This window comes from Narcine bancroftii, chromosome 1 (genome assembly GCF_036971445.1).
Source record: "Narcine bancroftii isolate sNarBan1 chromosome 1, sNarBan1.hap1, whole genome shotgun sequence".
NCBI classification, from domain to species: Eukaryota; Metazoa; Chordata; class Chondrichthyes; order Torpediniformes; family Narcinidae; genus Narcine; species Narcine bancroftii.
In genome coordinates, this window is record NC_091469.1 from 317,941,454 (window position 1) to 317,968,630 (window position 27,177).

Consider the following 27,177-nt stretch of genomic DNA (forward strand, 5'->3'; position numbering starts at 1 on the left):
ACATTGAGTACAATTTTTGCACTACCAATATGTGGTAATTCTGCCTCACCCCTCAGGAAAAGGAATCTCAGGGTTGTATGGGATATCATGCATGTACTCTGACAATAAATCTGAACCTTGAAATTTATTTATGCTCCTACGTCCTGAGCCATCCACAGGTGCATGCCCGAGTTCATTAGAGGTGAGCAAATCAAGAGGTAGAACCTCTGAATAGACAGAAGAAAAGATTAAGCATGAAAATACTGTATATTTTTGTAATATGGAACATATTTAAAAATGTCTTGAGCTAAATCATTCAATTAATTGTGAGATTTCTAAAGAAGTTTATTTAACTGGGAAAGTGGACAAAGGAATGTAAGATGAAACTTAATTCAGATAAATAAATATTGATGCACGTTGGACAGTTAAATCAGGGACAGGACATGCACAATGAATAGCAGGGTCCTAGGGAGTGTTGTAGAATGGTAAAACTTGGGGATACATACATAGTTCCCCAAAAATGGTGACACAGGTAGACAGGGGGGTGAAGGAGGCAAGCAGCATATTTGCCTTTATTGCCTACAGCATTGAGTAGAGGAGATAGGACGTTATGTTATGGCTCTACAAAACATTGGTTCCCATAGCCACACGGCAGGAAAAATGAAATGAAGCAGAAAAATATTCACAGGACGTTGCCTGGATTGGACAGCTTAAGTTGTTACAGAGAGATTGAGACGGAGCAGAGACAGCTGAATGGTGGCACAACTGAGGTCTTCAAAATTGTGAGTGGCTTAGATAAGGTAGATAAGCAGAGGTGTGAAGGAGGAGGTTTAAAGGAGATCTGAGGGGTACATTCTTTGCACAGAGAGGTGTTGATATCTGGAATGAGCTGCCAGAAGAGGTAGTGGAGGCAGGAAGAATAAGAGGCACCTGGACAAATACTTGATAGAGGGATATGGACCTAACACAGGCAAGTGGGATTAATGCAGATAGGCAGGATAGTTGGCATAGACTCAATGGACTGAAGGGCGTGTTTGGATGCTGAACAACTCTGCTTCTATGTTCTGGTTAATCATCCTGAACCACTTAAACTCCAGGAATTATAGCCAATTCCTCAACTCTATGGCCACACCATCTGATGAAAATTGCGCAACACCCAAATCATCAGATGTGAGATAGAACCCTGATAGAGAGTAAAAAAATATTAAATTAAATGTAACAGGCCATTTCGGCCCATGAGTCCAAAAATCCAGGATCCTAATCTTACAAAAAATTTAAAATAACAAAATTGTTAAGTTATTCTACAATTAATAAAACTACCATATAAAAGCAAAACCTCAAATCACATTGTGTTACTCAAAGATCTCAAAATGTAGTTGATGTTAGCTGAGCACTTCGCAGTCTCTCAGAACATCCCAAAGAACAATTATGATAATAAGCTTATTGTCAGATACAATATAAAAGTTTTAAAGTAAATTAATTAGTTTTGAATTGCTGCATTTTCTTATTGCAGCCAATAATCCAATTTCTTTCGCTAATGCTGGTGTGTATTTAAAAAGGACAATGACCATTTCTGGCACTCTGGAGATCTTTTGGAGATCTTTTATATCTAGCTGAGAGAAAATAAAACAGTTCTCATTGTACTGTTCAACTGAATATAGTTTGGAATGTAATTCTGAATTATTAGCTGGCCTCTTTTGTCTTTCCTTGGTCTTCCAATACAATTCTACATAGTGTCCATATAAACAGCAGAAACAACATTCTGATGCAGGTTCTTGAGACTACATTTCGAGATCTTTGAGTAACACAATGTGATTTGAGGTTTTGCTTTTATATGGTAGTTTTATTAATTGTAGAATAACTTAACAATTTTGTTATTTTAAATTTTTTGTAAGATTAGGATCCTGGATTTTTGGAGCTCTTTCCAAGTTCAATTCTCAATGTTTGGAAATTCCAGCTTTTGAATAAAACAGATGGCTAATTTGATTGCTGATTCAGATATTTTACTTGGAAACATAAGCTAAGAAAAAAAGCTTTCGCAACCTTATGAAAACAAAATATAGGCTGCTTACACATTAAAAATTGTATACTACAACATGGTAACAGGCCCTTCTGACCCACAAGCCCATGCCACCCAAACACCCCAGTCAACCTACAAACACGGTATGTTTTTTGAAGGGTGGGAGGAAACCGGAGCCGCCCATCCTTAGGGAAAACCCATGTGGACACGGGGAGAATGTACAAATTTCTTTCAGACAGCGGCAGATCCCAACCCGGGTCATGGCGCTGAAACCTCGTTGCGCTAACTGCTAAGTGGGCCCTACTTACATAGTTTATATTTTTTAACCCCAAAGGCGGTTAATTCATCCAAGTGAGATGTGCATCTGTGCTGTTTACTTTCGCTGATATACAGCGTGTAATCCAAATAACTATAACCTCTAACCCCCCCCAACTCTCTCTCCCCTAGCCTTCTATTTCCTTTCCTCCAGCTCTTCATTCACAGAGACACCTCCCTTCCCTGATCTATTCTCACCTTTCCTCTCACGTCCTCCTATCCACGTTCAATTGTGTCCTGTGGACCTCCCCCCGGCCCTTTCTGCTTTTTACTCAGACTTTGAAGAAGGGCTCAGGTCTCCAATGGACGTTGTGTGATCTGCTGAGTTCCATCAACATGTTGATGTCTCCACTACAAACAATCACTGTGTCCGCAGACTTTTGTGTTTCCCTCTAACTTTAAGCCCACATCCGCCTGCTGAGATTATAATTCATACTGCTTTTAGTTACATTTGTGGCCTGTAAAATTCATGATGATTGGATGGCCTTCCTATTGAGCCCGATTGGAATCGAACCATTACACTCCTATCTAGATTTGGAGCTGTAGGAGGTTCTCCCTGCTTTGTATCTTAGCACGTATACTTCTGGTTCTAAATATCTGGGATCAGACTAACTCCTTCTGGTTTACTCTGTGAAATTACATTAAAAGTTGGAGAAACTCCGTAGGTCAAACAGTATAGCGAAGATAAAACTACATAACCGACATTTTGGGCTTACGGAAGAATGTTGGAAGGCATCCAAATAAAAGGGTGGGGGAAAAGTGGGGCAAAGGTAGGAGGGGAGAGGTGGAGAAGGGAGGGCAGGAGGGGACAGCAGAGATCAGGGGGAGGAAGGATGGCTGGGTAAGTGGCGCAGTGACCTCTCTACCTGCTGAGGTCAGTCGGCAGCCCTCAGACACCTCCCACAGGACCCCATCACCACACATCAGTCCACTGCCTCCTACACCATCTCTAACCTCATCACCTCTGGTCACCTCCCCTCCATAGCCGCCAACCTCATTGTCTCCCATCCCTGCACTGCTCATTCCTACCTTCTACTCAAGATACAAAAACCCAACCATCTGGGCAAACCCATTGCTTTTGCCTGCTCCTGTCCCACCGAACTAGCTTCATCCAACCTTGACTCCATCCTTTTTCCCCTGATCCAATCCCTCCGTACCTTCCACCTACCTCTGCAAACAGGACAGCCTCATCATCACAATGGATGTCCAATCCCTTTATACTTCTATCTCCCACACAGAAGGTCTGAAAGCACTTCACCTTCCTGGACCAGAGACCCGATCAGTCACCCTCTACCACCCTCCTCCTCCATCAGGCAGAACTTGTACTCACTCTAAATAATTTCTCCTTTAACTCATCCCTCTTCTGCATGGGTCCCAGCTACACCTGCCTGTTTGTGGGTTTTGTGGAGCAATCCATGCTGCAAGCCTATGCAGTCAACACCCCCTCAACTCTTCCTCCGGTATATCGATAACTACATCGGGGCTGCCTCATGCACCCGTGATGAGCTTATCAGCTTCATCCACCTTGCAGCCAACTTCCACCCTGATCTCAAACTCATCTGATCCATCTCCGATAGCACTCTCCCCTTCCTGGATATCTCTGTCTCCATCTCGGGAGACAAGCTTTCCACCGACATGTATTACAAACCCTCCAATTTCACCAACTACCTGGATTACACGTTCTCTCACCCTGCCCCTGAAAGAATTCCATCCCCTTCACTCAATTTCTCCGTCTCTGCTGCATCTGTTCCCAAGATGAGATCGTCCAGTCCAGATCTTCCGAAATGTCTACCTTCTTCAACAAATGTGGCTCCCCCTCCACCACCATCAACTTGGGCCTCACCCGCATCTCCTCCATTCCCTGCTCATCTGCCCTGGCCCCCCTCTGCCCCCAGATGCAACAAACATAGAATCCCCCTCATCCTCACCTACCACCCCACCAGTCACCGCATCCAACACATCATCCGCCGGAATTTCTGGCACTTAATACAGGATCCCACCACCAGACACATTTTGCCATCTCTTCTCCTCTTGGCTTTCTGCAGGGACCACTCCCTCCATGATTCCGTCGTGCATTCATCCTTCCCCACCCAAACCCCCACCTCCCCAGCAGCTTCTCCCTTGGCCACAGGAGATGCAGCACATGTGCCCACACCCCCTCCCTCACCACGGTCCAGGCCTTTCAAATGAAACAACGCTGCACCTATTTATCCATAGGACTCATTTAATGCATCCTGTGCTCCAGTTGTGGCCTTCTCTACATCGGAGAGACCGGTCACAGACTGGGAGATCCCTTCGCCCAGCACCTTCTCTCCATCTACTGCAGTAATAGCAACCTCTCAGAAGCCAACCATTTCAATTCTGAGACACCCTCCCATACTTTCATGTCTGTTCATGGCCTTATGTACTATCCCACCCAGACCACCTGCAGATTGCAGGAACAACATCTTATTTTCCTTCTGCAGAGGAACTTGAAAAGGTTGGAGAATGGGCAAAGAAATGGCAGATGGTAAGCAACATAGAGAAGGGTATGGTCACGCACTTTGATAGAAGGAATAAAGGTGTTGACTATTTTCTAAATGGGGAGAGAATTCAGGCAATGGCGGTCCAAAGGGATTTGACAGGACTCGTGCAGGTTTCCCTGAAGGTTAACTTGCAGGGAAGAAAATTTCCATGTCAGCATTCGTCTTATCCCATTTTCTCCAAGTCAAAGATTAATGAGTCTTCTGCAGACAGTAATAATTCGCACACCCACACCTGCCTCCTAATGTGTGTTTCCGATCTGTCACACAAAAGTTTGGGGCTTTTTCTTCATTATGATGAGAATTCTTAGGTCTTTAGCAGTGGAAGTCTTCCTTGGAATACCAGTCCTTTTGCGATTACTGAGCTTAGCAGTGCCCTCATTCTCCTTAATGATGTTCCAAATTGTTGGTTTTGGTAATCCCAAGGTTTAGACGATGTCTCTTACTGTTTTATTCTTGTTTTTCAGCCTCATAAAGGCTTCTTTGACTTTCATTGACACAACTCTGGACCTCATGTTGAAAAATGGCAACTACAGGTTCCAAAGGTGATCAAAAGTTTAGAGGTAAGCCCAGCTCTCTTATACCTGCACCATTGAAGCAACAAAACATACCTGAGTTCTCACAAACTCCTATGAAGCCCAATATCCAAAACTAGTGCCTACTAGAATCTGTGAAAAGACTGAAGGCCCTGTGATATCTGCCTCTGAATCAGATGTCAGAACATCATTCAAGAGGGTAAACCCGGGGGAATGCCATGTTATGTCATGGGGTTAGATTGGTAATCCCTGTTATCCTCAGAAAAGTTGAGAAAAAGTGACAAAAAATCTATAAAAGTTACAAAAAGTATAAGAAAGAACTGACTGAAGACATACAGCAGACATCAGCATGCCACCAAAGGAGGATAAAGGCATTACTATGTATAAGAAACTGAACAAGAAAAGGAAGAGAGGCCGACCTTAAGAAAGGATCCTGGAGCTGTCCGTAAGGTAGTATCCAAAGGACAGAGGTCAGAAGCCGGGGAGACCTTGGACACTGCTGCACAAGGTCTCCCCCGACAATGGCCATCAACATCGGGTGAAGAAGCGACTCTGTGCATGCACGAGGAGTTGCGCATGTGCAGAGCACAAAAAAAAACGGAGGAACTTTTGAAAAAGATACAAGATACTCACAGCTCCCCTGATCAAGAAGAGCAGGAAAAGCAAAGAAAAGATCAAGAAGGATCAACAATCAAGATAAAAGCAGAGAAAGGTACAGAAGTTTCTTTATCTTCTGTGGAAATGAAGCAATTTTTAGTTATTTTTGACAATCTATGGAAGTATTAACTGATGAAGTAAGGAAGAATTGTGACAAGATGAAAAGATTAATGCAACAATGGGACACAAGATTTGAAATAGTCGGGAAAATTAAAGGGAATGAATTCGAGATTCAAAATCCGAAAGATCAAATGAAGAAGGCACAAGCAGAAGCTGCTGCCAAGAACAATCAGTTAATGCAAAAAAAATATATTTTGGAAAATTTCAGTAGATGGAACAACATCAAGATTGTAGGACTTAAAGAAGGTGATGAAGGTCAAAATATGAAGACATTTTTGAAATGATGAATACCAGAATCTTTGGGTCAGGCCAAATTTCATGGAGATTTGGAGATTGAGCAAGCTCATGGGGTACTGAGACCTAAACTTCAACCTGACCAAAGGTTCTGTCCAATACTTGTCAGATTCCTTCGATATGAAGAGGGAAGATATTGGAGCTGGCAGTGAAACAAGGTAAAAAAAACCTTTGATTTATAATGGAAATAAGATTTTTTTAAAAATCCAGATACAAGTTTTGATTGGTTAAAAAAGACAGAAGAGTTTAATTCAGTTAAAGATGTATTGTGGAAAAAAGGCTATTCCTTTGTTTTGAGATATCCCGCTGTATTGAAAATATTTGTCCCAGGTGGGAGAAACAGATATTTTACAGGGCCTAATGAAGCAAAGGTAGATGCCGATTCATTGCCTGCAGAAGAACAACAGATGGTTACTGATACCTGAATTAATTACATAACTGAAAGTATATTGTGTTTTGAGAGAGTTTAAAGCAGAAGAGGTTTAACCTATAATGCACATGATCTATTATATTTTGATAAGATCAATGGATTATTAGACTTATTGGAAAACTATAGTAAAGGATGGTATGGTATATCAAGTGAATTACTGGGGAATCATGGGCACAAATGTGATATTTTTTTGCATCCCCTATAGATCAGGATTAGTGATGTTTTACCATCACACACCTCTGGGGGTTTTCTTTACTTTCTTTTTCTTACTTCTTTTCTTTACCTTTCCTTTTTTTGTTCAAAGCCTGGATTGTTTATGAACATAGTATGTTATATAAGGAGTGGGGGCAGGGAGGAGGGGGATGCTGGATGGACATACAGTCTAATACTGGTGTTTGATTACAGGGAAATTGAATTTTATTACTGTTAATATTCAGAATCTGATGAAGAGGAAAATGTTATTAAGTTGTATGAGAAAAGCTAAAGTGGGGTTAGCTTTTTTTTACAAGAAACTCATTTAATGGAAATAGAACATGCAAGTTTGAAGAGGGATTGGGTAGGAATTATCTTGTCTTCTTCATTTAACTCTAAAAGCAATGGGGTAGCGATATTTATAAATAAAAGTTTACCAATTAAATATTGGATATATCTATTGATAAAGCGAGAAGATTTGTGATGATAAATTTTCAAATTTATTCTGAATATTGGACTTTGATGAATATATAAGCATCAAATACTGAAGATGGAAAATTTATACAAGATGTTTTTACGCAATTAGCTAATGCAAAGGGGAAAATAATCATGGGAGCAGATTTTAATTTTACTTTTGATTTGAAGTTGGATAGATCAGGTGGAATTATGGTTAAAAACAAGGTAGTTAAAACTGTAATGAATTTTATGAATGAAATGAAATTCATTGATGGAGGAAGATGCATCCTGGTACTGGGGATTATTCATTTTATTCTTTTAGACATGACATATTCACGTATAGATATGTTTCTAACCTCTTCTCAACTACAAGCAAGAGTTCAAAAGATTGAATATCAAGCAAGAATATTATCTGATCATTCACCTTTAGTTATGTCAATTGTATTGGAAGAAGAGCAAAATATAGGTTATAGATGGAGGTTTAATACTGCATTGTTAAAAAGGCAAGATTTTTGTGAATTCATAAGACTGCAGATACATTTTTTCTGGACACTAAAGAATACTGTAACTAATAAATTTGTGGTTTGGGACTATGAAGGCTTACTTAAGAGGGCAAATAATAAGTTATACAGCTAAGATAAAAAATGTCTGAAGTCAACCATTTGGAAAAAGAAATAACAACATTGGAAAAAGAATTACAGAATCAAGTGAATGATAAGAAACAAAGAATATTGGAATTTTAAAAAATGAAATTTAATGAAATACAAACATATAAAGTGGAGAGAAATCTAAGGCGAACACGACAAAAATATTATGAGTTGAGAGATAAAGCCCACAAAGTTTTAGCATGGCAATTGAAGACACAGCAATTATCGAGAACAATAATAGTCATAAAAGAGGAATTATGGTATATTACTTATAAAACACAGGGTATTAATGATGTTTTAATGAAATTTTATAAGAAATTATTTCAATTGGAATTTTTGAAGGATGGAGATAAAATAGATTAATATTTGTCACAAATTATATTGCTGGAATTAAATATTGAGGAAATATTGAATTAACAAACTCTTTTACTGTTACAGAAATATATGACATATTGATGTCTTTACCAAATAATAAGACTCCAGGAGAGGATGGTTTCTCACCAGAGTTTAACAAAGAATTTAAAGAGTTATTGGTCCCTATATTTATGGGATTGCTAGATCAAATGAAGGACACCTGTGATTTATTGGAGTCATTTAAAACAGCATTAATAATGGCCATTACAAAAAAATGGAAGGATCCTTTGCTTCTATCTTCATATAGACCAATATCATTATTGAAAACAGATTATAAAATTTTGTCTAAATTACTAGCTAATAGGTTAGCTAAATGTTTGCCTAAATTGATAAATTTGGGCCAAACAGATTTAATCAAGAATAGAAGATCAGCAGATAATATCGTCCAGTTTTTAAGTTTCTTAAATATAACTCATAAAAGAAAAATACCATCAGTATCCTTGGTTTTAGATTCAGAAAAAGCATTTGATAGATTAGAATGGGAATATTTATTTAAAGTATTGAAGGCTTTGGAATTCCAACAAATTTTATAAATTGGATGAGGGCATTATATAATTGACAAAAGGCTAAAGTAATTACAAACAGGCAAATATCAAAACTTTCTTAATGGAAGGATCATCTAGACAAAGTTGTCTATTATCACCTTTTTTTATTTGTGCTGATTATAGAACCTTTGGGAGAGGTGATAAGAAGGGATAATGGGCTTTAAGATAAAAGATGAAGAACATAAAATTAGTCTTTGTGCAGATGATGCAATATTATATCTTACAAACCCTGAAATTTAATTGAAAAAATAAATGGTGGAGTATGGGTTAGTGTCAGGTTATAACATAAATATTGATAAAAGTGAAGTGATGCCAATGATTAAGACTGATAATACTCAAATTTAGAAAATTACAAAATTTAAATGCAGAAAGAGGTGGTTAAATATTTAGGAAATAATATTGATAATTTAAATAATTTATTTGAATTAAACTGTGTACCTCTATTGAAGAACATTAAAGAAGATTTAATAAGATGGAAGGATTTACCAATTTCTTTAATAGGAAGAATAAATTGTGTGAAGATTAATATTTTTCCTAGATTTCAATCATTTCTGTACCAACAATTTTTTTGCAAGATTTATAAAAATATAAGAAAATTTATATGGCAAGACAAAATGCCTAGGATGGCATTGGAAAAATTAACATGGCAATATGATTTGGTGGGTGGGGGGGGGGAACGACTGCGAATTTCTAATTTTAAAAATTATTATAAAGCAGCTCAGATCTTCCTGTTATCAGAATGGTGAAAAGACAGCGTGGGTACAAATTGAAGTGAGCAAAATATGGGAAAATAATACTGAACATATGTTGTATAAATGGCATGAAGAAAGGGAAAATAGATGTAACAATTTTGAAACATGGAATGGAATCCATGTAGAATGAGGAATGAGGAATTACCAAAGAGCCAAAATGTTATTAAAGCAAAATCCTTTAATTCCTTTTACAGTAAATAATTAATTTTTCGACATTTGGCATAACTGTGGATAAAAAGTATAAAGGATTGTTTTTGGATTCTGTTTTTGTTTACTTTTGACCAATTGAAAGACAAGTATTATATTCCAAATAATACTATTTTTTCTTATTATCAACTTAAATCATATTTAAAAAGAAAGTTAGGATTGAATTTTGATGACCTGAACAAAGTCAATTTGAATATTTAATAACTGATACATTCATTAAAAGCTTTATTTCTAATATGTATATAAAATTCCAAGAGACTATGCAGAAAAAAAGATCTAATCAAATGTAAATTAAGATGGGAAAGAGATTGAAATATACAAATCCAAGAAGTTGGGTCAAAACTATGTTATGAAAGTGTAACTAACACAATTAATGTCAGGTTGTAATGGTACAATTTAATTTTTTACACCAATTATATTAAACTCCACATAAATTACACAGACTTAATTCAAGTGGCTCTGATCAATGTTTTAGATGTAATGAAGAGGTAGGAACATTTTTTACATGCAGTTTGGCAGCATGAAAAAGTAGAAACATTTTGAAAAGATACGAGTATTTTACTGGGGAAAATTGTGAAGCTACAAGTTCCGAAAGACCCAAAAATATTTTTGTTTGGTGATATTCATGATTTGAAGTTAGATATTTATCAGAGGAAATTTGTAAGTGCAGCAATAGCAGTAGCAAAGAAATGTATAGCAGTAATGTGGAAATTAGACAATGATGTGGGGTTGAATAGCTGGCAAATGGAATTACAAGATTTCAAACTGTTAGAGAAAATAATGTGTAATTTACAGAATTATAGAAAACTTTTATAAGATTTGAAAACCTTACATAGATTTCATTGGAAAAAGTTCATTACAGCGTCTCCTGTTCCCGCCACAATTCACCCTCATTAATTTAGAGGTTTAAGATTATATTTGTAAATTTGAAATTTAATTAATCAATGAATGAGATATGGCAAATTCAGGCAGGCTTTTTCCCATTTTTGTCCTACTTTTTTTTGGGGGGTAGAAAATATAAAATTATGTTTTCTTTTTGCATTGTTTTATTATTATGTTTGATTATGGATAAGCATGTTGTATTTGCCATTGATGCAAATGAAAATTAAAATTTTCCAGAAGAAAAGAGGGTGAACCCTCACAAGACACTGAAAATCTGCACCAACCAACTAGAAGGAGTGTTCATGGACATTTTCAACCTCTCATTGCTGCAGTCAAAGGTTCCCACCTGCTTCAAAAGGGCATCAACCATCCTGGTGCCCAAGTATCTGCCCCAAAGACTACTACTCAGTAGCACTAACTTCTACTGTGATGAAATGCTTTAAGAGGCTAGTCATGGCCAAAATTAACTTGAACCTAAACAAAGATCTGGACCCACCTGCAATTTGCCTATCGTCACAACCACTCCACAGCAGATGCGATATCGTTGGCTCTCCACTCAGCTCTGGATCACCTAAAAAACAGCAGCTCATACACACGGCTGCTCTTCAGCAACTACAGCTTGGCCTTCAACACCATTATTCCCTCAGTGCTGGTCAAGTAGCTACAAACCCTGGGCCTCTATTCCCACCTATGCAACTGCATCCTCGACTTCCTCATTGGAAGACCACAGTCAGTATGAATTAGTAACAATGTCTCCTCTTCATTGATCATCAACACAGGCGCACCCAAGTATACGTGCTTGGCCCACTACTCTACTCGTTATACACCCATGACTGTGCGGCCAGGCACAATTTCAATGCTATATTCCAATTTGCCGATGACACCACAGTTGTTGGCAGAATCACAAGTGGCAATGAGGAAGTGTGCGGGAGGGAGATAGATCAGATCATTGAGTGGAGTAACAACAACAACAACCTTGCAGCTAAGGAGTTTGCATATTGGTTAGACTTCTTCCAGGCCTACCTGAACGCGACCAGGGTTGTCTTCCATACAGATGAACTCTGGAGGTTGGCACTCATCTCAAAGATAGGGACAAAGGGATATGCTGTCATCCAAGACTGCCCAATGTACGAGGCCACCATCGAGGCTCTGAAGGCCTGCTACATGAAGGCCCTGAGCAAGGTCCAAGCGAGACACCGGCTCACCCTACATCGTCAACGGTCCAGACAGTCGATTGACAACTATCTGCTGGATCTGTGGATGCTGGCTAAGAAATGCAGGTATGAGGCCACTTTGGCCCATGTCTGGGAAGATGAACCGATCCGGGACACCCTAGTCGTAGGGGTCCACTCGAGGTACGTGAGGCAGCAACTGCTCGAGTCGGGAAGGGAGGACCTCGCTAGTCATGTCGAGCTGGCCAAATCACTGGAACAGGCCAATCTTGAGAACAATGACCTTGAAGCCAGCGAACACGCACTCTTGGGTGAGCACCTCCGAGGATCGGCAGCCCCCGTTCTAATGGCTGCCGCTTTCCAAGCCCGGGAGTACTTTTTCTGTGGCAATGGACAGCACCCCGCTCAGCATGCTCCAGCTATGGGAAGAAGGGATATTGGGCGAGGGTCTGCCACACAAAGGGAGGTCCAGGGAACACCACATCCTGTACCGCTCCTGGATCCAATTCCAGCCCCAAGCCATCTCTCTCAGACTCGCCTGAGATCGTCTACTGTGCAACCCGCTGTCTACAGAAATGGTGTGTAAAGACTCGGTGGCCATCTTGCAGCGGCCCGATTTTGAATTTAGCGCCATCATCATCGTCAGAGGAGGAAGGAGGGCGGCCATCTTGCCACACCACGAGGTCGGCACCATTTTACCTGCACAGGTCAACTCAGGATGGAAGGGGCCACTCGAGGGAAGAATACAGCATCTCCGGCAACTTGGCATCACTGATCCTTGACCAGAATAGACCTCACCATCTCAGCAACTCAATGGTGATAGTGAAGGTAAATGGACATTCGACCAAGTATCTGATCAACACAGGCTCCATAGAAAGTTTCATAGACTCACAGACTGTGCAAAATTATAACTTAATAATGCACCCCTCTAATTATCAAATTTTCTTAGCATCCCAGTCCCATTCGGTGTGTGTACAGAAACATTGCATAGTTCATCTGTCATTTGAAGGGGGGGAATTTTGTAAATTACGCATGTACATTTTAGATTAATTGTGTGCTCCGGTATGGTTGGGTCTGGATTTCCTGTGTCACCTTAAAAGCGTGACCTTGAAGTTTTCTGGAACCCTTCCCCCAGTAACGGTTTGGAATGGAGCATCCTCTTAACCAAAACCCACTTCCAGCCTCTTAACGCTGAACATCGACCCTCCACCTCTGTTCCCAAACCTGTCTGCCTTTTGTAAGCCCATCGCCATTAAGAGCAGGAGGTACAGCGCGGCGGACAGGGAGTTTATAAAGACAGAGAGCCAGCACCTGCTGGAGGAGGGGATCATCGAACCCAGCACCAGCCTGTGGAGAGAGGGCAAGTGGTGGTTGTAAAAGGGGAAAACAAGTCCAGGTTAGTGATTGACTATAGCCAAACAATTAACAGATACACACTCCTGGATGCATACCCCTTCCCTTGTATTTCGGATATGGTGAAACACACCACGCAGTATCGGGTCTATTTGACCATCGACCTGAAAGCTGCCTATAACCAGCTGCCAATCCATTCTGAGGCTAACGGTCGACTCCATCACTTCCGGAGGGTCCCTTTTGGTATTACTAATGGGGTATCTATTTTCCAGCAGCAGATGGACAGGATGGTGGACAAGTACAGGTTGAAGGCTACCTTCCCCCACCTCGACAATATCACCATCTGTGGCCACACCGTGGAAGACCATGATGCAAATCTCCAGAGTTTTCTCCACGCAGCAAGAGCCCTGAATCTCACCTACAATTCTGACAAATGTGTATTCAGGACTACACGACTGGCTATCCTTGGCTATATGATGGAGAATGGTGTAATTAGCCCCAAGCCTGATAGCATGCGCCCCCTGTTAGGGCTTCCCCTCTCCAGAACTACAAAGGCTTTGAGGATATGCCTGGGATATTTCTCATATTACTCCCAGTGGATCCCTCAAATCGCTGACAAAGTTCGTCCCGTCTTAAATGCCACCACTTTCCCCCTTTCGGCCAATGCCCAGATGGCTTTTAATTACCTCTAAAGTTACATTGTGAAAGCCGTCATGCACGTGGTAGATGAAAATGTACCTTTCCAAGTGGAAAATGACGCTTCGGACATAGCCCTGGCCACTACTCTCAATCAGGTGGGCAGGCCAGTTGCCTTCAAGGCCACGAGGTCTGGAACCCGTCTGTGGAAAAGGAGGCTCAGGCCATTGTAGAAGCCTTAAGGCATTGGAGACACTACCTAGCTGGTAGAAGGTTTATGCTCCTCACGGACCAGCGCTCTGTCACATTAATGTTCAACAACGCCAAGGGGAAAAAATCAAGAATGACAAAATTGCTAGGTGGAGGATCGAACTCTCCACATACAGTTTTGACATTGCCTACCAGCCAGGGGCCTTTATCAACCCTCCAGATACTTTGTTCAGGAGATGCTGTGCCTCCGCATACACTGGTCAACTGTGGACCATACACAATGAGCTCTGCCATCCAGGGGTCACCCATATGGCTCATTTTGTCCTGCATTTTTCTCTACTCAATAGAAGACAACAGGGAAATGACCAGGTCCTGCCAGGTCTGCGCTGAGTGCAAGCTGCATTTTTTTCACCCTGTGAAAGCGCACCTGATTAAATAATCCAGGCTCTTTGAATGGCTCGGCGTCGATTCTAAGGGACCTCTCCCCTCCATCTACGGGAACACCTAGTTTCTCTTGGTCATCAATGAGTACTCCTAATTCCCGTTCGTCATCCCATGCCCAGTCAAATCCGCCTCATCCGTTATGAAGCCCCTAGACTCTATTTTCACTCTGTTCGGGTATCCCGGCTATATTCATAGTGACTGGGGCTCAACTTTCATGAGTGACAAGCTGCATCAGTACCTGCTGGTGAGGGGCATCGTGTCCAGCAGGACGACCAGTTACAACTCCCGGGGGAAACAGGCAGGTTGAAAAAGAGAATGCCACAATCTGGAAGGCTGTCAACCTTGCCCTGAAGCAAAAAGGCCTTCCTGATTCACACTGGCAGGATGTCGTCTCCATCGCGCTCCACTCAATTTGGTCATTACTCTGCACTGTGACCAGTGCTACTCCACATCAGCTCATGTTTACATTCAACAGAAGGTCGGCATCAGGGACTACACTCCCAGCCTGCCTCACTAGTCCTGGTCCGGTCCTTCTCAAGAAGCACGTGAGGAGAAGCAAGACTGCCCGCTGATGGAAATTGCACTATGCCAACCCCACGTACGCCTACATGGAGTACCCAGATGGCAGGGAGGATTCCGTCTCCATCAGGGACCTGGCACCCACCAGAACCGAGGATCCGGTGCCTCAGGTGCCCCACAAGTTACCAAGCTTTTTTCCCCAACCCCGCCCAGGGCCTCAGGGGACCTGGTTCAGGAGGAGAGTGAACCCCCCTCTATTTTCGAATCAGAACCCCAACCCACTACCTTTCCATCACAAGTGGACCAGGAGTCTCAAGGAACCCAAGGCTCCCCAGTGCTAAGGCACTCCACCAGGATCTCCAGACCCTCAGACTGCCTGAATCTGTAAATAGAATTGTAAATATTTCTCTTCTGTGTCTGTTACCAGCTTCTGATCCTTGTTCTCTTCATCCACAGACTCTTAATTCTGAAGGAAGTGGTGAATGTAGTGAACTGAGATTCACTAGAAGTGTGCTTCAGACTGGTCCACCTCTCGGCTCCTCCCTCGTGGGCTCGTATATAACCTTGGTTTCCCGCCTAAACCCAGAACCCCACTGAAGACTGTTCATGAACCCTACCTGTGTGGTAAGCTAATAACAGCATTAGTTCTCCCTCTAATCGAGTGTGAGCTTTTATCTACACGACATGCATATTTTTTGTTTTAAAATGGAGTCAAAAAGCATAGAAGCAGCCCCTATGGCCCACTGACTTGTGCAAGACTTCACTGATCCAAGATTCAAGATTAAATTTATTATCATAGTAATAAAATCATGTCCTATTACATGAAATTGTTTTTGGCTGCTTCAAGGCAGACAGCTTCATCAATGACAGAAATTGCCTGATGTCAGAGAAAGAAGCAAAATAGAGTATTCCCCCCCTCCACCCCCACAGAGTCGCCTCCAGCACTTCCACAGCCACACAGAGTCCAGTCCAAACCATTGGCGTTCTGAGCTCCAGATCCAAACCTCTGACACGCTCAGGGACCCTTCAGTGCCCTCAGAACCTCCTCTGATACCTCTTGTCCCCTCCAGCCAGTTCAAGCCGGTTTCCAGCAGCCCGCAGCCCGGCGCGAGTCCCCCGATAGCAGTCTCTGGCATCCCATGGGTTTCACGCCTCGAGTCGCCAGCAGCCCCGCCGCATGTGCTGGTCCCTCAGCTGCAGAGCCCCCTCACTGGTCCACCAGCCGTGGTCATGGTCCCTGCGGGTCATCTCCTCCGCTTCTCCTTCTCAGACAGTGTGTGAACTTACTGTCCTCTGGTGCCTGGCTCCAGTCCTCTGATCCTACTTTATACTCCCATTTATACCATCTCAGATTTGACCACTCACCTACATAATCGGAGCATTTTAAATTGGCCAATTGACCTGTTAACTCACATGTCTTTGGGATGTGCAGCTCAAGAGAGAATATGCAAGCTTCAGACAAATGATGCACCCAAGTATCTAGATTACAATTTGAGTCCCTGACATTTTGTGAAGAAGGTTATTTGGTGAATAGCCAATCACTGTAAAAGTGCAATGACACTAAGAATTTTGTTCCTGTCATCAGCTGTTGTGAAACCCTGAATTTATGAATCCTTATGAGCTCTTTTCAACAACTGCCTATAATTTTTACAGATTGTCTCTGACACACACAATTTGTTTGAGTTGGTCAATCCAAGCTTCCTGCTTTCAAGGCTAACTTTAGCACACAGATGTGTGAGAGCTGCATATTCTTGTTCAACCTCCCAGTAGCAACAGTTAAAAACAGATTATTTACATTTGGTATGAAGTTCGAAAGACGGGAGCATGATATAAAGAACGTACTGGGTAGTAGGGACACTACAGCCAGGTTATAGCTCATGGTTATAGCTCCTGGGCTGTCGCTCAAAAGAATGAAGACATGCACGCCAGTAGGGTGTATTCGACACTGAGTTTATTCCGGGGCAGCTCTGCCTTTTATAGTGAGCTCGGATGCATCATCACCGGGGCGTGGCTTGAGTGGGCTGGCCCACCGAATGGTCAGTTCCAGCATCCGGGCCCCGATTGGGCCCCCTGGGATTCACTGGCAGTGGTTGATCAGTTTCACAATTCCACCGGCAGCCTATGGAAATGGATGTCTCAGTCCGCCATGTTCCATGGCCCTTTCTGGTGTTGGCCAGAGGCTGCCACAGTATAATCATAATTTATAATCCTTTCTGTGAAGAAATAGTTGAATTCTTATTCATCTTTCTTAAACCTCTTTTTTTTTACGATCTCTTCTTCCGATCCAGCAGGCTCAGGACGAGCTTCTTTCCTGAGGCAGAGACCCTGCTGAACTTTACCTCAGTGCGGAGCATTATTGCACCCATATTGTACTGTCAGTACTTTTCTACTTGTTTGTTTGCTGGAGTGCTTGCTTTTATTCACATTTATTTGTAAGTAGCATTGTTCTTTGTTCTCTGGTCAGATGCCAATTGTAATTCATTGGCTTTGTGTCTGTACTTGGGACAATGTCAATAAGGTTGAATCTAATCTAATCTAATCAAAAGTGTATTGCTTTGGACTCAAGGGGTTGGCACTCATTTCAACAGCTGAATTTCTCAACTTCAGTCAAGGGAAATAATACACATACATCCCAAAAGACCCACCTAACTGCAGTGGGAAGAATTTTCTCCTGTATTCAAATCTTTTTGCAATAAATACCATTTGCTTTCCTAATTTCTCGCTGCAATTTGCTGTTTGTTTTAGTTGACTGGAGCCTATATGGACACCGATCTTTCTTCAGAATATCATGTTTTAAAAAATGCTTTGCATTCCTGATTTGGCTCAATAAACTGGACCGCCTTAGCTGAAAAAGCATCAAGACTGAAGTCTAGAGCAAACAATGAGCTGCTGAAGTCATTCAATGGGCCAGATAGCATACAGGGGTAGAAATGGCCTGTCAAGGTTTCGCGGTGAAACGAGATGGCATAACTAGAACTTGTCCTCATCCTCAGATAATTTCTCCTTTGACTCATCCCACTTTCTCCAGGTTAAAGGGGTAGCCATGGGTACTTGCATGGACCCCAGCTATGCCGTGGAGCAATCCATGCTCCAAGCCTACACAGGCAAGGCCTCTGAACTCTTGCTCTGCTCCATTGACAACTACTTTGGAGCTGCCTCATGCACCCATGATGAGCTCGTTGACTTCATCCACTTTGCTGCCAACTTCCACCCCGACCTCAAATTCACTTGGTAGGGGGTTGGGTGTGGTAGATGCTAGTACAAGCTGAACAAATGTTAACCTCCAACGTAGCAGCCAAAAGAGCTCCTTTTATTGTGTGGAGAGTCACTTGCGTGCGTCAAGCTAGACGTTAGTGACACTGGACACATGCTAGTGATGCGGGCAGGGTTGGGTCTGACAGCGAGTGATAGATGCAAGTGTATGAAGGCACAGCACCTCGCTGGGGGGCAATGCCTGTGGATGCCCCCCCCCACTTGGCGCCAATACTGCTTGGTCCATCTCCAGCAACACTCCTTATCCTCCATCTCTGTCTCCATCTCAGGAGACAAACTCTCAATAGATATCTTCTACAAACCCACCAACTCCCACAGCAACCTCAACTATACCTCTTCCCACCCGTCCCCTGTAAGGATTCCATTCTCTCAATCCCTCTGTCTCTATCGCATCTGCACCCAGGTTGAGGACATCTGTGCCAGAACATCAGAGATGTTCTCCTTCTTCAAACAATGTGGCTTTCCCTCTACCACCATCAACTCGGCCTTCACCCGCATATCCTCCATTACACGCACATCTGTCCTGGCCCACATTCAACAAGGACAGGATTCCTCTTGTCCTCACCTATCACCCTCCGCATCTAACACATCCCCCTCTGCCATTTCTGCCACCTACTACATGATCCCACCACTAGACATACATTCCCATCTCCTCCCCTCTCCACCATCCACAGGAATTGCTCCCTTCATGACTCCCTTGTCCACTTCCCCCTCCCCACCAATCATCCTCTTGGGATATATCCTGTGATTGTAGGAGATGCTCCACTTGCACCCACACCTCCTCCCTCAGCACCATTTGGGGCCCCAAACAGTCAGCCCAAGTAAAGCAACATTTCCCTTGTAGATCTGCAGGGGTCATCTACTTCATCTGATGCTCCCACTCTGGTCTCCTCTACATTGGAGAGACTGGGTGCAGACTGGGAGATCACTTTGTTATGCACCTCAATTCTGTCCGCCACAATAGTGTGGATCTCCCAGTGGCCATCCATTTCAATTCTTCATCCCATTCCCTTGCCGACATGACGGTCCATGGTCTCATGCACTGCCAGACTGAGATCAGCTGTGAATTGGAGGAACAACACTTCATCTTCCAATTGAGCTCCTTCCAACTGGATGCCATTAATATCGACCGGTCTAGCTTTCATTAAAAACCCTCTCCACCCCCTTCATCCTCTGTCATCTCTCTATTCCCTGTCTCCTTTCACACAGACATAATTAATCCAATTAACACCTATTGTTGGTCTGGATTCCTCCCCCATTAATTGAATTCTGAAATTTTCTGATATAGCCTTTTCTAATTTTACTTTGAAAAAGAGCTCAGGCCCGAAATGTTGGCAATATATCTTTTGTCTCCTATAGATGCTGAACAGACCAGCTGAGTTCCTCCAGCATTTTGGTGTTTTTACTACAATCACAGCATCTGCAGCCCATTGTGTTTCACTGCTAACATGTTAAACCAGTGGTTCTCAACCTTTTTCTTTCCACTCACATCCCACTTGAAGTAATCCCTGTGCCATCAGTGGCTCTGTGATTAGTAAAGGGTTGCTTAGGTGGAATGTGAGAGGGAAGGGAAGGCTGAGAATCACTGCTCTAAACCCAATTGTTACTGAAATATTTTGCTTGAGAAAAATTGCCATTGGCCCATTTCCTTTAGAAATCTGAAACCATGCACATAACAATTCAATGAGGGATGATTAAGACAGTGGTTTTCAAGCTTTTTCTTTCCATCCACATCCCACCTTAAGCAATCCCACAAAGCAATGATGGCATAGGGAATACTTAAAGTGATATGTGAGTGGAAAGGAAAAGGTTGAGAACCACTGTGTTAAACCTTTCCCTGTAACTCAATTCCTGAAGTCCAAGCAATACCAGTAAATCTTCTCTACACCCTTTCTATTCATAGAATATTCATAGAACATTATAGCACAGAATCAGGCCTCTTTGGCCCTTCTAGTCTGTGCTAAAACACTTTGCCTAGTCCTGCTGACCTGCACCCAGTCCATAGACATCCAAAATCCTCATTCCTCCAAGTTCACTGATTGCAGGCAATTCTTATACTGTGCACAGAATTTCACATTTATAAAGTTCACCAGGCTTTGGTGCTTGAAAGGTAAATGATTACCACTCAGGAAAGTTCTTGTCAGTTTTCAGAGAGAGATTTGTTCCAGGACATCCATGACTGATTCATTTTTAATCAGCCACTTCAGTGTCTTGCTGACGAAACTTGCCCCATCAGGGTTCTCCATATGATAACCTCTTTCTTTCAGGTCACCTTAGACTTCCTTATTTGTTTCACTTATTCCAGGTAAAACATTAGAAAGCCAGTCCTCTCCTCTTGCATGAACCACAAGGGCTTTGACCAGGTCATCTTCCAGTCCCAGCTGCTATTACTGACTGTAACACTGTAGAAGTGATCTCTGTTTGTGCCTCTCTCTCACTGAGAAAAAGCCTGTTTGATTATCTCTACTTGCAAAACCACATGACCCTCTTAGAACATCTCCAGAAAATCTGTGGCTCCAACAAGCTCTTTCATCTGTTGCCTTTTGAAAACAACAATCCATTAGTGAAGTCTCTTGGGCACTCTCCAAAGCTCTTGCAAAAGCTGTGGATCCAATATATCTAGCATTAGCAGAGCTCCAGTATTTCAAATAAGATCTGTTTTAAAGTGTTTGTATGTAACCTACTCTAACAAACCTTTCCCAATTTATCTCCCAAAAACCTATCTATATACTCTGTCACAATATCATTAAAAATATTTTCCTCCTCTTTAATCTGTACCCCACTGTTTATTTTTCCTTACTTCCCACATCTCTGTGCTCATTTTGTGAATTAATACTGATATATAAAAAACATTTACGATTTCCTCCTGTCTCTTTAGGCCGACCACTCTGATCTTCAAGAGGACCAATTTTGTTCCTTACTTTCCTTTTGTTTTCAATATATCCGTAGAAACCCTTAGGATGTTCCTTCACATTGTCCGCCAAAGCCACCCGCATGCCAAATCCCCTCAACTGTGTGAACAATATATTTGGTTGTAGTGACCCGCGCGCAGAGACATGGATCGTCCCACAAAATAGCCAACAAACGCGACGACCACGCTAGCCAGGCCATCATCCTAAGTGACCTCTCGCATGGCGGGAAGATGTTGAACTGTGGAGAGAATGCCGGCCAATCCCAAGACGGCTCTCCAATGATGCAGAGTCCTGAAGCAGTCTCAATTTCCATGGCACAAATGCTACATGGTATCGAAACCTCGGGATATGAAACAGAAAGCAATAAATCAAGAGAAAGTTTTGGCTTTGAGCACGTTGATAGCCAGACGGCCAGTATTAATTAAATGGTAAGATGAACTCTCACTGACTCATGCACAGTGGTGACAGGATGTAATGTCATATCTTAGAGAAAATTAGGCGTAATATTAAAGATAAAAAGTTATAGTTTGACAAGGTATGGGACCCATTTATAGAATACAATCATAACTGGCAGTTTTAGGTGATTTGGGTTCTCTAGGACTGATCTGTCCGTCTTCTGGAGGTCACGCTGATCCATCTTTGTATTTCTCTTGTAACCTTGATTTGAGGGAGGGGTTAGAATAGTATTAGTTTTAGGGTTTTTTTTTCTTTTAGGTAAGTGGATTTATGGGGTTTAATTATGATTATCCTGGATAATATCTTTTTTTTTAGATAGTATAATGAGGTTTGGTATAATATTATTTAACTGGTCTATATGCATAATCATTTTAACAAACAATCACATTTAATAATTATGAATGAAATTTAAAATTTGATGTATTGTACATTTATTTTAATTACAGTAAAACTCCAATTATCCAAAATCAGATTCTCCAAAATCCTCATTTATCCAAAATATTTTTTCGGAGCCAAACAGATCGAGGACCTCGTACTTATGGTGGAAGCGGGGACCTCAAGCATCCGGGCAAGTGCGGGGCTTGGTGGGGAGGTATCGGTGATGGGCGGCGGCCAGCATTTTTTTCTGGTGAGAATTAAACATTATTTTAATGCTTAAAAAGCCTTCCCTTGTTGTTTGTTGTTGTTTAAACACTGTTACCGGTGATTAGCTCTTGCCGCTGGGCTGTTTAAAAAAAAATGACCGGTTCTCCAAAAAAAATGTTTATCCAAAATGGGCCCTGTCCCGACCATTTCGGATAATCAGAGTTGTTCTGTATAAACTATGTAGATGATATCATATTGCTTTGCTTTATCAATACAATTTGTATATGGGATTATTATGTTAAATTTAATAAAAATATATTTAAAAAAAAAAGATTGTCTCTGCAGACAGATGTTTTCTAGGAGGAATAATAGTTTCTTGGAAATAAGGGACTAAAGGAAATTTTGTGCAATGACATAATCTGAGTTTGGCCAAAGCTGACAGGAACCCTCATGGAATTTTCAGTTTGGGGCTGCAGTTTTCCAAAATCCTTAAATTGTGTGGAACAACAGTACAGTGGCAGTTAAATAGGGTTACAATTCTTACCCCATCTCACCTACCTCCTTCACGGTCATTATCAATGCACAATAATTGTACTAGGTCATATTCTGCAAGGAATCACTTGGCTGGCATGGTTGGCATAGCGGCCAGCGCCAGCGATCTGGACTAGGGTTTGAATCTATAAAGAGTTTGCACGTCCCTTCCTGGGACTGCGTGGGTTTTCCCTGGGGGCTCCAGTTTCCTCCCACCATTCAAATCGTGCCAGGGGTTGTAGGTTAACATTTAATTGGGTGGTACGGGCTTGTGGGCCGAAATAGCCTGTGTGTCTAAATTTAAAAAGAAACTATTTAAGTTTAAATGTATTTGCTATAAAATAGCTTGAGAAAGTTTTTCTGCTGCAGGGGATGTATGAAAAGCACAATTTATAGAGTATGGTATTTGAATGAACAGGAAGGTCAATTAACATCAAGTGAGGGCAGTTTGAGGGCACTGTCATGGGCTTCATTCAGGAGCCGGAAGAAACTCTCCTGCTGGAGTACGCTTTCACAATTTTAAGCCTTCTTCCCAATAGGAGGAGTGACAGGAGGGTGGGTCCATGGTGTGATGGTTCTCTCAGTATGTTGTCTGGAATTGCAGAGGACATGACAAAAATACCACACAAGGCTTTTCTAGAGTGAATCAAATGGATTTACTCTTCCTCACCCGCGCAACCTTTTAAAAGCCAGAATCGCACGCTCGACACGCACTGACGGCATCACGCACTGACATCACATGTCCTGTTCAATGCCTCCTGGGAGTTGTAATGCCACCAGAATGCTGCTACATGCCCCCCCCCCCCTCCTGCCACCCTGAGAACCAGCGGAGAGGTTTGTCTGTCCTTTAGGTGGTCGACCTTTGCAACAGACTGTTGGCTGCTGCAGTGGGAAAGATTTTAAATGTTAAGACATTCCAGCACTATACAGGCCTTTTGGCCCTCCATGTGGAGCCGAACTATATAAAAGTGCTAAACCCTACCCTATAACCCTCTACTTTTCTTTCGTCCTTGTGCCCGTCTAATTGTCTTTTAAAAGCCCCTGATGTTTCAGCCTTCACCACCACTCCTGGCCAGGCATTCCAGGCCTCCACAATTCTCTGTGTAAAAGAACTTCCCCCTGATGTTTCCCCTATACTCCCCTCCCTTAATCTTAGACATGCGTCCTCTAGTGGTTGTTATTCCCACCCTAGGAAACAGGTATTGGCTGTCCACCCTATCTAAGCCTCTCAGAATTTTGTAGTCCTCGATCAAGTCTCCTCTCATCCTTCTACGCCCCAAAGAGAAAAGTCCCAGCTCTTGCCAACCTTGCCTCATAAGACGCGCCCTCCAATCCAGGCAATATCCTGGTAAATCTCCTCTGCACCTTCTCCATCGCCTCCACATCCTTCCTATAATGAGATGATCAGAACTGGACAAAATAATCCAAATGTGGTTTCACCAAAGACTAATAAAGCTGCAGCATGACTTCTCTACTCTGATACACAATCCCCCCATTAATGAAGCCCAGAATCCCATAGGTTTTTTAAACCTTCCTAACAACCTGAGCAACTCCCTTGAGGGATGTATGGACATGAACCCCAAGATTCCTCTGTTCATCCACGCTCCTAATTAATGGACTGTTAACCCTGTACTCAGCTTTTCGATTTGTCCTGCCAAAATGCATCCCCTCACACTTGTCTGGATTGAACTCCATTTGCCATTTTTCTGCCCAATGCTGCATCCCGTCTATGTCCTCTTGCAACCTCTGACAATCTTCTGCTCCACCTACAATTCCTCCAATCTTTATGTCATCCACAAACTTACTCCCCCAACCTCTGTATCATCATTCAGATCCTTTATAAAATTCACAGAGCAAGGGACTGAGAACTGATCCCTGTGGCTCTCCACCAGTCTCTGCCCTCCATGCAGAGTACCTTCCTTCCACCACTCCTCTCTGTCTTCTTCCTGCAAGTCAATTTTTTTGTCCAGACAGCCAAGGTTGCACTGATCCCATGCCTCTTGACCTTCTGGATGAGTCTCTGGTGGGGGACCTTACTGAAATCCTTATAGACCACTTCTACCACCCTACCCTCATCAATTTCTTTTGTTACTTCCTCAAAGGACTCAATTAGACTCATGATGTATGATCTTCCTGTTACAAAGTCATGATGGTAGAAACTATCCTTAAGAATCCTTTCTAGTAGTTTACACACCACTGAAGTGACTCATCCCCATGAGCTAGTTTAAGCCTGTCAATAGTAAATGTCTGTGGCTTCCCTCCACTCTCCAAAATACAGGTAGACCTAGTTTGTCTGTGTATCCTATAAAGTCCTTCGTAGGGTGTCTGCAAAGGTGAACCAAGTGTTCCCCTTCAGACGAGGACATCTTTGCAGTTTTTGAAGTCTTCAGATACAAAAGAAGAGGGTTCTCCATGTGACAATGGTGGTATAGGGGACATTTTTCCAATGGTCTCCCTTAGTCTGCTCAACAGTTTCTTAGGATCACCGCTGGAGTTGGAGTGGTAGAGGATGAAATCCCCTGGGATCAACAACAGTGTGCCTTAGTCCCACTGGCCACTAAAATGTCGTCGAGGTAAATGAAGACATTGGTCATACCATGTCGTAAAGCATCCATCACCTGTTGAAATGATTGAGCAGCATTCTTTAATCCGAATGGCATGTGTAAACATTTGAACAAACCAAACTTTTTTGGAATGTCTTCTGGCTCTACCGGAACTTGGTGATAGGCACGCACCAAGTCTATTTTGGAGAAGATCTTTGCTCCATACAAATGAGCTGTGAATCCTGAATATGAGGTATCGGATGATGATCCGGGATGGTGGCATCGTTAAGCCACCTGTAATCTCCACCAGGTCGCCAAGCTCCATTGTATTTCGGGACCATATATAATAAAGATGCCTAGGGACTGTCGGACTACGAATTCCTCCATCTTGGCAAACTCTTCCTTAGCTAAACACAGCTTCTCTGGAGGCAAGCAGTGCATGGATAGGAGGGCCCTTAGTACAAGTGCGGTGAGTAACACTGGGCTTTGGAGTGGAGGCAGAAAATTGTAGAGTAGTAATATTAGGGAAATCTTCCAACAGCTTGGAGAATTCATCTACTGGTTTGCTTAATGTTTGGAGGCACAGAGCAGGGGTAGAGGCGTCTGCCAGAGGAATGGTCTGAAAAGTAGTTCCATCTATTAGCCGACACCCTTTTAAGTCAACGAGGAATGAATGAGCCTGAAGAAAATCTGCGCCAAGCAAAGGTTGGGAAACTGTGGCGATAATGAATGGCCAAGTGTAGAGATGATTCTCGAACTTGACATTCATCTTACTGGTGCCAAAGGTCAGAATGTTGGAACTGCTAACTGCTTGTAGTTGCAGGTCTGGGGTAGGATGGCATGTGTCAGAACCGGTGGGTGGAAATAAACCAACTTCTGAACCCATGTCCACCAGAAATTTTCGCTGGGGCAACTGGTCCCTTACATACAGTAGGCTTGCAGGTTTCTCGCCAAACGCCGCAGCCCTTACTGGCGGTTGGCTTGGGCATTTTTCACTAACAGGCAGGGTGGAAGGTATTTGTGGGTATTTACTCCCCAACGCCTGTGGCAATAACACCAAGATAAAGTGTCCACAGGCTGCTTGCTTATTTTGGGGTGTTGCCTGCCTTTAGGGAGTGATGTGCTAAGAGCACCAGAGTGTGACACAGGGTCAATATTGGAGGTTGTGCAGACTTGTCTTTCCTTTGTTATGAGCCCAAAGGACCCAAAATCCAACAGCAATAAACATTCACCAAGACAAATATTTACTTAAACAAAAGTTGTTTTTAATTATCTTTAAACATGAAAACAGAATCAAACTTAAACATCTCTATACTTAAATAACCCAAATTAGTCCCCTTCTAATTCTAAGCAAACATGTATGATGTGTGTGTAAATTTAAGAAAAGTTCTTTAGTTCACAGTTCAATCTCACTTCTCCTTCTTCCAAGTTCTCTGGTTGCAGGCAATTCTTAAACTGTGCTCAGAATTTAACAGGTATAAAGTTCACCAGACTTTGGTGCTCAAAAGGTAAATGTTTACCACTTAGAAAGGTTCTTTAGGGTTTGCAGAGAGAGAGAGAGATTTGTTGTTCTCG

General features: G+C 42.3%; 1 long non-coding RNA gene across 1 annotated transcript; it reads left to right on the forward strand.

Annotated features, from left to right (window-relative positions):
- The first annotated feature begins 5,311 nt into the window (after positions 1-5,311).
- Positions 5,312-22,771, forward strand: LOC138751952 (uncharacterized). Its single transcript, XR_011350288.1, has 4 exons — positions 5,312-5,399; positions 15,759-15,926; positions 21,525-21,915; positions 22,390-22,771. It is a non-coding gene; the product is annotated as an uncharacterized lncRNA (long non-coding RNA).
- Positions 22,772-27,177: the final 4,406 nt, after the last annotated feature.